General features: G+C 43.1%; 1 long non-coding RNA gene across 1 annotated transcript; it reads right to left on the bottom strand.

Annotated features, from left to right (window-relative positions):
- Positions 1-4,863: 4,863 nt before the first annotated feature.
- LOC120699952 lies at positions 4,864-6,530 on the bottom strand. Its single transcript, XR_005685742.1, has 3 exons — positions 6,350-6,530; positions 5,781-5,840; positions 4,864-5,691 (listed from the first exon to the last, which is right to left on the bottom strand). It is a non-coding gene; the product is annotated as an uncharacterized LOC120699952 (long non-coding RNA).
- Between the last annotated feature and the right edge of the window lie 3,771 nt (positions 6,531-10,301).

Below are 10,301 nucleotides of genomic sequence, written 5' to 3'. Positions count from 1 at the left end.
TTTAAAACTTCTCTCATCGAATTACATAGTACACAGTATTGGCAAATTAGAAATAAAATAAAATAGTTACAGCATACACATTAAAGAGAGGGAAAAAAAAGAAAAAAGGGCAGGTAGGTCTATGGCTATCTTTAGTGTGCAATAGCTTCAGTGTAAACATTTCAAAAAATAGGAATCTAGCTGTGCTTGTCTCTATAGTGTGGTTCTGTGCTAATTTTGGGCAAACGCTTCACTTTTAGTGGAAAATTATATGCCAGGAATTCAGATTGATGTTCTATGTTCAGTTCCCTATAGATAAGCATGCCAGCGCAATAATAGTTTGTTATTTTTAGATTGAAAAAAATCTGCAAGAATGACACTGCTTTTAGGCATGCTTTTGCATATGCTAAGGAGGGTTCAGAAACTAGAGGTTCCCAGAAAAAAAAATTCACGGCATGGGGCTATTAGTTCCCTCTGTGGTAGTTCCAATTCGACACGACATAGGACTGTCTGATCACTTGCTATCTCAGTGATGAGAGACACATATTGCAGGTGGCATTCTGAGGCCGCAGCATGAAGCAAGGCTATTGGAGAAGTTTCCTTTATGATCATGGTGTGCTTGGTACAATACGGCAGTGCCGCTTCCTGGGGCTATTTTACAAAGAGGAGGAAAAAAAAAGAAAAGAGAAAAAAATAGGTACACTAAGCACAGGGAAAAAGGTAGTTAGATAAGATAATTACTTTAAATTTTGGCTAATGTAATATTAGTAGTAAGAAGTGTAATTATGTAGTCAAGGTAGAGTAAGGAAGAGCGAGGAAAGGGATAAGATTTAGAGACACATACTGGTCTCTGTAGTATAGTAGACAATAGTAGTTTTTAGTTATTTAATATGAGACAGCATGCCTGATATAATAGCCGGTCCAGGCTACATATATATAGTATTTATCAATACGGTGTTCAACTTGATAGTTTAGATAGCAACTAGTGAAGATGTAACAGTAGGCAGTATGGTTTGTTTGAGGAGTATTAATATACCAATACGCATTAACTTGCTATGTTTTAGCCCGAGCTGTGGGCTGTGGCGCCCGCCGGTGAACCCGATTAGCCCGGTGACACAGCAGGCGACTGGTGGCGGCAGCGCCACCAGCTGCATGGATTGGCTCGACGCGCAGCCCCAGAGGTCTGTGTAGTTCGTGTCGTTCGCAGCGGCGGCGCGCTGGCCATGGCGCAGACGGGCGAGCTGGTGCGCGGCCGGGCTGCACTTGTGCCAACGGCGGAGCCAACCTGAGGAAGAGCTGCTAGTCTACTACGACGGGTCGAGAAGCAAGGACGACGCGCTGACCTGAGCTCGCGCGGGCTCCGGGGCGGGGCCATGCCGCCGGCAAACCAGCAGTTGCTGCGCTCACTGTGGCCAGGCGCTAGCTCTACTGCGGCGTGCGGCACCGCAGGCGGCAGCCCGTGTTGGATTCATTTTTCAGCTCTATTTAACGGCAAGCTAACAGGGATGCTAGAATGCTACAATAACGGAGGAAACTTTCGATACTAGTATCCTAAAACATAAACTTTCAATGATATTTTTCCAAGTTTCGATTCTTTTGATGGTACTCAACCGATTTATATATATGTTGCCATCACGATATGTATCATAGGATTATCCGGCCGGAGATCTTAATTTTGTAGAAATACGTATGTAGTAGTATACTGCTCCAGGTCTCCAACTATATATTGTTACCTAGTTTGCATCAGATACTTTACACCCCAGTGCCTAGCCTAGTGGCGCTAAAATCTAAATACATGTATCGAGACTAGTCGTGATTCGTACATGTAGCAAACACTACTGACGGAAAGATACTCTCTAGTGGCGTGAAACTTTGAGATTTCAGGTCAAAGCTCGCACCTTTGAGCAAAGCACAGGTGCTATATATTCCGTTTAATTTGTTTTCATCTCTTCCGCCCCCATCGACGGCCTCGATGCGTCCATGTCCATCATCCTGCCTGCTAAGTCTTGTTGTCGTGGCTGTGGCCCGTGGTTGATATTGATTTGCTGTAAGAGAAAAATATTGTTGGTTGGCTAGTGGCTGGTACTGATTTGGTGTGAGAGAAAAGCACTGCAGTGGTTGCCAGAATGCAAGCGAAACCTCTGTCGGTCGGATCGTGGCCCCCAGTGGCATGCAAGCCGGCACCACCTCCGAGAATCACGCCTCCATTTAGTTCAAATTTTTTTTACAATATCTGTCGCAACGAATACATGAAGCATTAAATGCGATTAAAAAATAACTAATTATACAGCCTAACTGATTACCACGAGATAAATCTTTTAAATCTAATTAGTCTATAATTAAATATTATTTGTCAAATAATAATAAAATATACTACAATATCAAAACTCAAACTTTTTCGCGAACTAACCACACCAAACCCAAACCGGAAAGGCTGCTCCGCTCACATCATATCCAGCGGCATGAACTGCTATCGTGTGGCCATTGGCCCTGGCGCGGCGGAAAAGTGCCGCCCGGCCGACAATGCCACCGCATGGAAAAAAATTTTGGGCGAAATTTTTTCGAGAAATCCAAAAATCCTGTTTCTCGACGGTTTGTTTTTCTTTTTTTCCTTATCGCTCGAAATTTTTGGCCTTTTAAATCTTCACCCAAACCAAATTAGTGCGGTCAAATATCAGGCCACCCCGTTGCCTCCTAACACTAAAACTTATTCATATTCCATTCCCCATCTCTCTCCGTCCCTCCACAACTCCATAGAAAGCCATGTCGGCAGCGGTGGTCATGTTAAACAGACTGTCCGTTGCTGCAAGAAGTCATATTTATATGCATTGTTGTATTTTGTTTTAACTATTAGATTGTTTGGAAATAATCTAGGTTATTTTCTGCATAAACTGAGGATTTTTTTCTAAATTTCGTCCGAAAGCAAAATGGCAAATCTAATAATTTTTCAAGAAATCCGATAAACACGTTTCTCGGTGACCTTCGGTTTTTTTTTTCTTACCGGTAAGGAAAACCTTGCCACCGGCCGGCTCATGCACGCGACCGAGGATTCCAAGCCCGACGTGGAGGGATGTGGCTAGCCTTCGCGGAACCATCACACGAAGGCAGCACCCACGAGCGGCCCATTTCTTCTCTCTTCCTCGTCCTATTTACTTCCTCCTTACCGAGCATTGCCAGCTCCCGCCATCCACACCACCCGCCGCCCAACCCTCTCGTACCCTATCAGCGCGTTCCAGCGGGATTCTAGCTGGCCGCCCTCCCACCCCATCCCCGCTGCCGCAACCGTCCACCGCCGTCGCCTCCCCCGCCTTGGCGCCGGCTCAACCGCCATCTCTCGCCGCCCCCGCGCCTGCCTCCTCCGCCGGGCCGGCCTGCCAGTGCCGGCCAGCAGCAGCCACCCAGCAGCCCCGAAACCCGAACATGAGAGAACTCTAGAAAACAAAAACGCCGGCGTTTTTCCAGTTCCAATAAAAAAAAGAGTAAATTGCACCCACCATACAATAACTTGGCATGCGGGTGCAAATTGGTCCAATAACTTGTATAGTTCTCAATTTAGTATAATAACTTGACAACAACTTAAAAAATGCTTAATTTAGTGCAATAACTTGGTAATTGGTGCATTCACGGTCCAAACATTACACAACAATGTATTTGCTAACGTCAGGTCATAATAAAGAGTATATTCACGTCAGAACGTACTATTTGACCATAGATTTTTCATGTCGTAATGGACGCCAATAATTTTATTCACAGAATAAACTAACTATGGTTTTATTAAAAATAATATATTACTTATCCACCAATACAACAGCAACATATTAAGCACAGTAGATGAACGTCAATAATTCTTAAATTTTATAAATAAAAATTATTGATGGTGATCCTAGAGTTGCTTTTCAACCATGTACAATTTCTTATTAGTTCAAATTCAATCAAATTTTAGAATTACACCATTAGCATCACTAAAACACTGAAGTCGATAAGAGAGACACCGGTACCTTAGATTTCTTCGGCGCTTCCGCTCATGTATTCAACAATGCTCATGTTTGTTTGTGTTTATTACTTTATTTAGCTCATTTTCCTTTCTAACGAATATAGGAGGCTTTAAAAATATATGTACCAAGCTCCTAAAAGGTATCTATAGTTTGTATCAACATATTGACTTTTTTACCTTAACAGTATAATCAAACATATCGAAAATAGTGAGGGTGAATTTTTCAATATTGAATATCAAATTAAATAGTTTTAATTAAAATTAAATCACTGTATAAAAATAATTAATGTAAAGACATAATATTAATTTCTAAACACAGAGGTTCTTATCTCGGCCAAGTACATTGCCACGCAGGCGCAGCACGAAAATTAATGGTTAAGTAATATTTAATAATTGTCCTAATGTGAACCTTGCTAGTTACACTATCGTGTACTTTTTGGACTGTGAATGCATCTATTTGTCAAGTTATTGCATTAAATTGGACATTTTATAAGTTGTTGCACTAAATTGAACATTTTACAAGTTAGACCAATTTGCACTCATCTGACAAGTTGTTGTATGATGTGTGCAATTTACTCAAAATCATCTGACTGTATTCCTACCAATGGCCCATGGGCTCCAGGCCATCGGTGTCCTCCATGGGCTTACCCATTCTCGGCCCAGGAATGTATTTGAGCGGGCGTCATTATATATTTTTTTTATCAGCAGCATCTGAGCAGACTCTGCTTCCTTCTCCACTCTAGCAGCAACTCTGCTCTACAGCAAAGAGGGTGTTCTGACGGAGTTTCGAAACGAGGGTTTTGGTATAATCCTCAGGACCAATTCATTCCAAATTTATGGAGATGCGTCGACCCTACTCATTCATACTCAGCTGTGCGGATACAGGCATGTGTTTATGTACCAGCGTCGCATTTGCATCTCCCGACAGAAATGTTAAGGCAACAAAGGCTAGTAGTGGTAACATCCCATTTTGTTTTGGCCATGTCATGCCAAAATGCATTCCATTGGCTGCTCACAAGAGGTCTTTTATGGTGCACGATACCACCACTCATAGGTATATAGTACAGTTCATCGACTGACTTACTTTACGAGTACTAAGTAATAACCTTCCTTAATCTAAAAAAAAAGTAAAAACCTTGTATTCCAATGCGCTGGAATTCGGATGCTCACACAAAACAGTGGCGAAGCTACATGACTCATCGAGGTTGTCAGATCCCGACGAAATTTGCAAATTCCTGTGTATAACACCGTTATATATGTATCTGACCCTGTCGCCGTCTCAGTGAAGCTGACGCCAGTGGCAAGCTCGGCTGGCTCTCCATAGAAGCAAAATAATCTCGCACAAAAGGGTGATCCATCAACTGAGCTGCAGTGGGGCGAGACTCTGGGTCACGTCGCAAGCACTTCCTCAGGAAATCTTTCCCTTCCTCCGAAAGACTCTCTGGGATTTCAGGTGTACCGTCAGAGTTTGCCGTCCAAAACACTCCCGCTTCCTGAAAGACAGGAGTTGGAGAAGATCAACTCAGCATCATCCATTACGGTTATCTTTTAAATACACCTGCTAAGTGAAAGCGTACCGGAGGATGGCATGGTTCCCCGGGTCTACAATGTTCATGCCAAGGATGATGCCCCGTTGCCATTTCAATAACAGTACATGCCAAACTCCAAATATCCGCCAATAGATTGTAACCCCTTCCACTGCCATTACTCTTTATAACCTACCCGATGATGAGAGAATTTTGTTCAGGAACATCTGGTAGGTTATGACAAATAAGGGAATAAAGTTTAGAGCTGATAAACAGCTCACCTCAGGAGCCATCCAGAATGCACTCCCTTTGAAAGAGTGTATTGCAGCCTCATACGATATCTGCTTCAACATAAGTAACGAAATGTAGGTGTTAGAAGAAGAAATCAAACCATTCCAATAAACGAAGAAATCAAAACAAGAACCAAATTCTGCGACCGTGAATGTTCTTTCTGATGGTGACCACCAAAAGAACAGCAAAAATTTTATGAGTATATTCGTCAATGTTTCAGTTTTTAAGCTACGTCCTTCATCTGGGCATGCACAACAAAGCGCAGGCAGTGGATGAGTAGGTGAAACAACAATTTTATGAAAAAGCGCTGCAGTCCTATGCTCCTGTGTTAAGTCTTCCATAAAAGAAAACTACAATGATCCTACAGCCGAGCCGTATCCACTCAGCTGCATTCATGCAGTGCTCCTTTGCCAAAGCGCAAAGCACTACACATTGTAATCTCTTCAAGGATTCACCAGCTAAACTGCATTTTAGGATAATGGAAAGCTACAAACCAGGAGGGATTCCTTTCAAAAAACACAAACCAGGAGGGAAAGGATGGAAAGGAAAAACTGCATACGTGCTTAGCCAACCCAAAGTCAGCAAGTTTGACTTCACCATTAGGGCCCACAAGTATGTTTCCTCCTTTTATATCTCTGCCAAGAAAAGTACTGGTATGAAGTGATTATTGCATTTTGAACTAAATATGGAATAAGCAAACAGTTTTAGACAATGCATATTACCGGTGGACAATTTCCATCCCATGCATGTAGGCCAGCCCAAAGAGAATCTGTCACACCCAGTTTATGAAGGGAAACCGAATGCATCTCAAATGTGCGCCAGGATCAAGTTTACACACATATGATAGACTATAAAGCGAATATCATCACAATGCAAAACGAAAGAGAGTATTAAGAATTTTATTACATGACCGAATGTCTTAACCTTAAGCGAATAAATAAACGTTTATAGAGTAGTAGCGGAATCTTCTTCTTCACAGGCAGATGACTGGGAGACATACGCCTAGAAATCCCCGAAGTCTTCGGGGTATACCGGGCAGTTATCTTGGTCTGAGCAGCAATTATGCAAGGGTGAGTACGCTTATGGTTGGTACTCAACAAGTGGTAGGGAAACAACTATAATACATGCAAGGCTAATTCAAGGAATAGTTGACACGGTTTAACTGCACTCGGCATTTTTAGTTGATCAAATTTTATTAGCAAGCATTAACTAGATATAAGTATATACCATTAACCTACAAGATAAGCATATGAAATAAATAACCGAGCATCATAAAGTAATAACATCGATTTAAATCAACTTCAAGTTCAATTATCATGTGAGGGTCCCAACCGCTCATGACCGTGAGCACGGCTGATATATCAGTTTTACACTCTGCAGAGGTTGTACACTTTCACCACAATTCGCGTAAAAGTTCAAAGAACTTTATACCCAATTTATGCAAGTGCGGGCCAAGCACCATATCACACTTCCTTAGGTATGACTGCATAGGGACGCTACGAGATCGTTACAAAGATTTCCTATCCTATGACAATCCGCTAAGGTTTCAAGCCAAAGTGGTCATAACACTTCCTAATGAGGTGATACCGTATCAAAGAACCAACATTGCCCCAAGAGGACCGAGCTATACCCCATCAATGCATCCCCTCTTGCCCTTTGGTAAGATTGTTACAAGCTAGAGTTTCTAATTAATCAGTCAAGACCAGAGCCATATGGTATTGTGGTTGTACGGTTTTCTTGGGTGGTTTTCCATGTTCCAATTAAATCACATGATCTTGTTTAAAACATGAGCCATTGAGAACATGAAGTAACAAGTATAGCATTTGTCTCATTATTAACCAACCATAAACCATAGTATAAGCAACTAGCAATACTACCAAACATGAACTAAATAACCAAAATTGACCAAGGAAATAGATAAACAAACTAGTCATGTCCTTAATCGGGTCCCATCTTATTATAGACACATGCATGCAATAGAAAATAAATGTCATTATTTAGTGTTTTGTTTGGGACAACAAACATGATCAAGGGTCCACTTGCCTTGCTCACAGTGCTGCTGGTCCGGTCCTTCGAAGCCTTGATCTTGCTGCTGCCCTTCGAACAGTGGATCGTCTATCGCACCAAACACGCACATACAAGCAAACAAGTATAAACAATAAGAAACAGTACACCAAACAATATAAACAGTACAAAACGATGGTATAAAACTATTGTACACATTGCAAGGATTGCATGAGCGCAAGAATCGTCAAAAACGGATCTAAAACGATAAAGTTAAGGCCAAAACAAGTTGTAAGGACTAAAATGTAAATAAACCTTATACGCAGGGGCTAGGATAGAAAACTAAGGACGGCGGGTTCTATTTTAGAAAGAGCTGGAGGTTTTATTTGCAAAAACAACATGGTTGACCGCTATTCCTCTGGTTGACTTGGATTGAATCTAATCTGGGCCGTTGGATGGAGATCTAGCGGCCAGGGTTAAAAGGGGCGGCGGCGCGCGGCGGCGGGGTCGCCGGACTTCGCCGAAAACGGCCGTCTGGGGCTCGAATCGAGCGCGGTTTGCACTAGGAGCACGAGCGCAATGCGGGTAGATGATCTAGGGCTTTTGGAAGTCGATTTGGAGGCGGAACAGGGTGTGTGGCGGCGGATAGCGGAGCAAGAACTCCGGCGAGTGATTCCCGGCGAAGGAGAGCGATAAAGATAGGGGAAAAGAGGTCGGCGGCTTCATTACCTCGACGCGAAGCTTCGGGAAGGCTCAAATTCGTCGGGGAAGCAGCGGAACGGAGAGATTCTAGCGGGGGTCGAGCTCGAGCTCAACAATGGCGGCGGCTAGGGTTTCGCGAACTGGGGCGGCGGCTACGGCTCGATGGAGCTCAAGGGCACGGGGTGCGCTTTATATAGGGGCGGGCGAGGCCGCTTGGCGTCCGCACCAAGGCGCAGAATGGTGGGGCGCTGCCAGACTCTTCCCGAGTCCGAGCCCGACGCGGGGTAGGAGAAGGCCCCGACAGGTGGGGCCCACCTGTCGGCGGCAGAGAGAGGGGAGGCAGGAAGACGGGCTGGGCCGAGAAAGAATGGGCCGGCGGTGGAGTTTGGCCCGCGGGGAGAAAAAGAGAGAGATAGAGGGAGAAAAAGGAGAGATGGGCCAGCTGGGCTGAAAAGAGAGAGGGAAAAAAGAAAGGCTTTGCATTTTCGAAAATGATTCAAACACATTCAATTTAAATTCAAATTCAAGAATTCGAATTCAAACTTAAATTGAACAATAAACAATAAAAGATGCAAAGGCAGCATGAAATGCACAAACCTATTTCCCTTATATTTATTTTATGGTTAAGTATTTTATTTAATTAACGATGAATGCTCTAAATTCAAGATAAATTAGATAAAACCTTATCGAACCTATAACAAATCTAATTAAATTTGTTTGGGTTTCTAATTTGAATTTGTTTGGGTTTCTAATTTGAATTTTTAGGGTGTTACAAATCTACCCCCCTTAAAAGGAATCTCGTCCTCGAGATTCAGCTGGGTTAGCAAAGAGCTGGGGAAATTCTGCCTGTAAGTCATCCTCTCGTTCCCAGGTAGCCTCATCTTCTGCATGACTCCGCTGAACCTCACACATCTGTATCCTCTTACTCCGAGTAATTCTCTCCAATGTGTCCAGGATTTTAATCGGATACTCAGTATAAGTCAGATCATCCTGTACATTCAATTCTTCCAGTGGCAATTCCTCCTTTGGCACTCTCAAGCACTTTTTGAGCTGCGATATGTGGATCACGTTGTCCACATCTGACAATCGAGATGGTATTCCAACTCGTATGCCACCTCACCCTTCCTTGCCAAGATCTTGAATGGACCAATATAGCGAGGTGACAACTTCCCTTTGACCTTGAACTTGCGCAAACCTCTAATAGGTGACACCTTTAGATACACATGATCCCCTTCTTCAAAGGTCAACTCTCGACGTCGAGTGTCTGCATAGCTCTTCTGCCTTGACTGTGCCACTTTGAGATTCTCTCTGACAACTTGCACCTGTCGTTCGGCCTCTTTAATGATCTCGGGGCTGAACAACTGGCTTTCGCCTGTCTCACTCCAATACAAAGGTGTTCTGCACTTTCTGCTATACAATGCCTCAAACGGTGCCATCTTCAAACTGGCTTGATAACTATTGTTGCAAGAGAACTCTGTGTACGGCAAACTCTTATCCCAACTTCCTCCGTGTTTCAGAGCATAAGCTCTCAGCATATCCTCTAATACTTGATTAGTCCTTTATGTCTGACCATCTGTCTGTGGATGATAGGCCGAATTGAAATTCAACTTCGTATCCATTGATTCATGCAATTTTTGCCAAAATCGAGACGTGAACTGAGTACCTCTATCAGACACAATCTTCTTAAGTACCCCATGTAAACACACAATCCTGGATATGTACAATTCTGCTAATTTAGCTCCGGTATAAGTAGTCTTCACTGGAATGAAGTGAGCTACTTTTGTCAATTGATCCACGATGACCCA

This window comes from Panicum virgatum, chromosome 3K (genome assembly GCF_016808335.1).
Source record: "Panicum virgatum strain AP13 chromosome 3K, P.virgatum_v5, whole genome shotgun sequence".
In the NCBI taxonomy this organism is placed as follows: domain Eukaryota; kingdom Viridiplantae; phylum Streptophyta; class Magnoliopsida; order Poales; family Poaceae; genus Panicum; species Panicum virgatum.
This window is presented reverse-complemented; position numbering and strand designations above follow the sequence as displayed.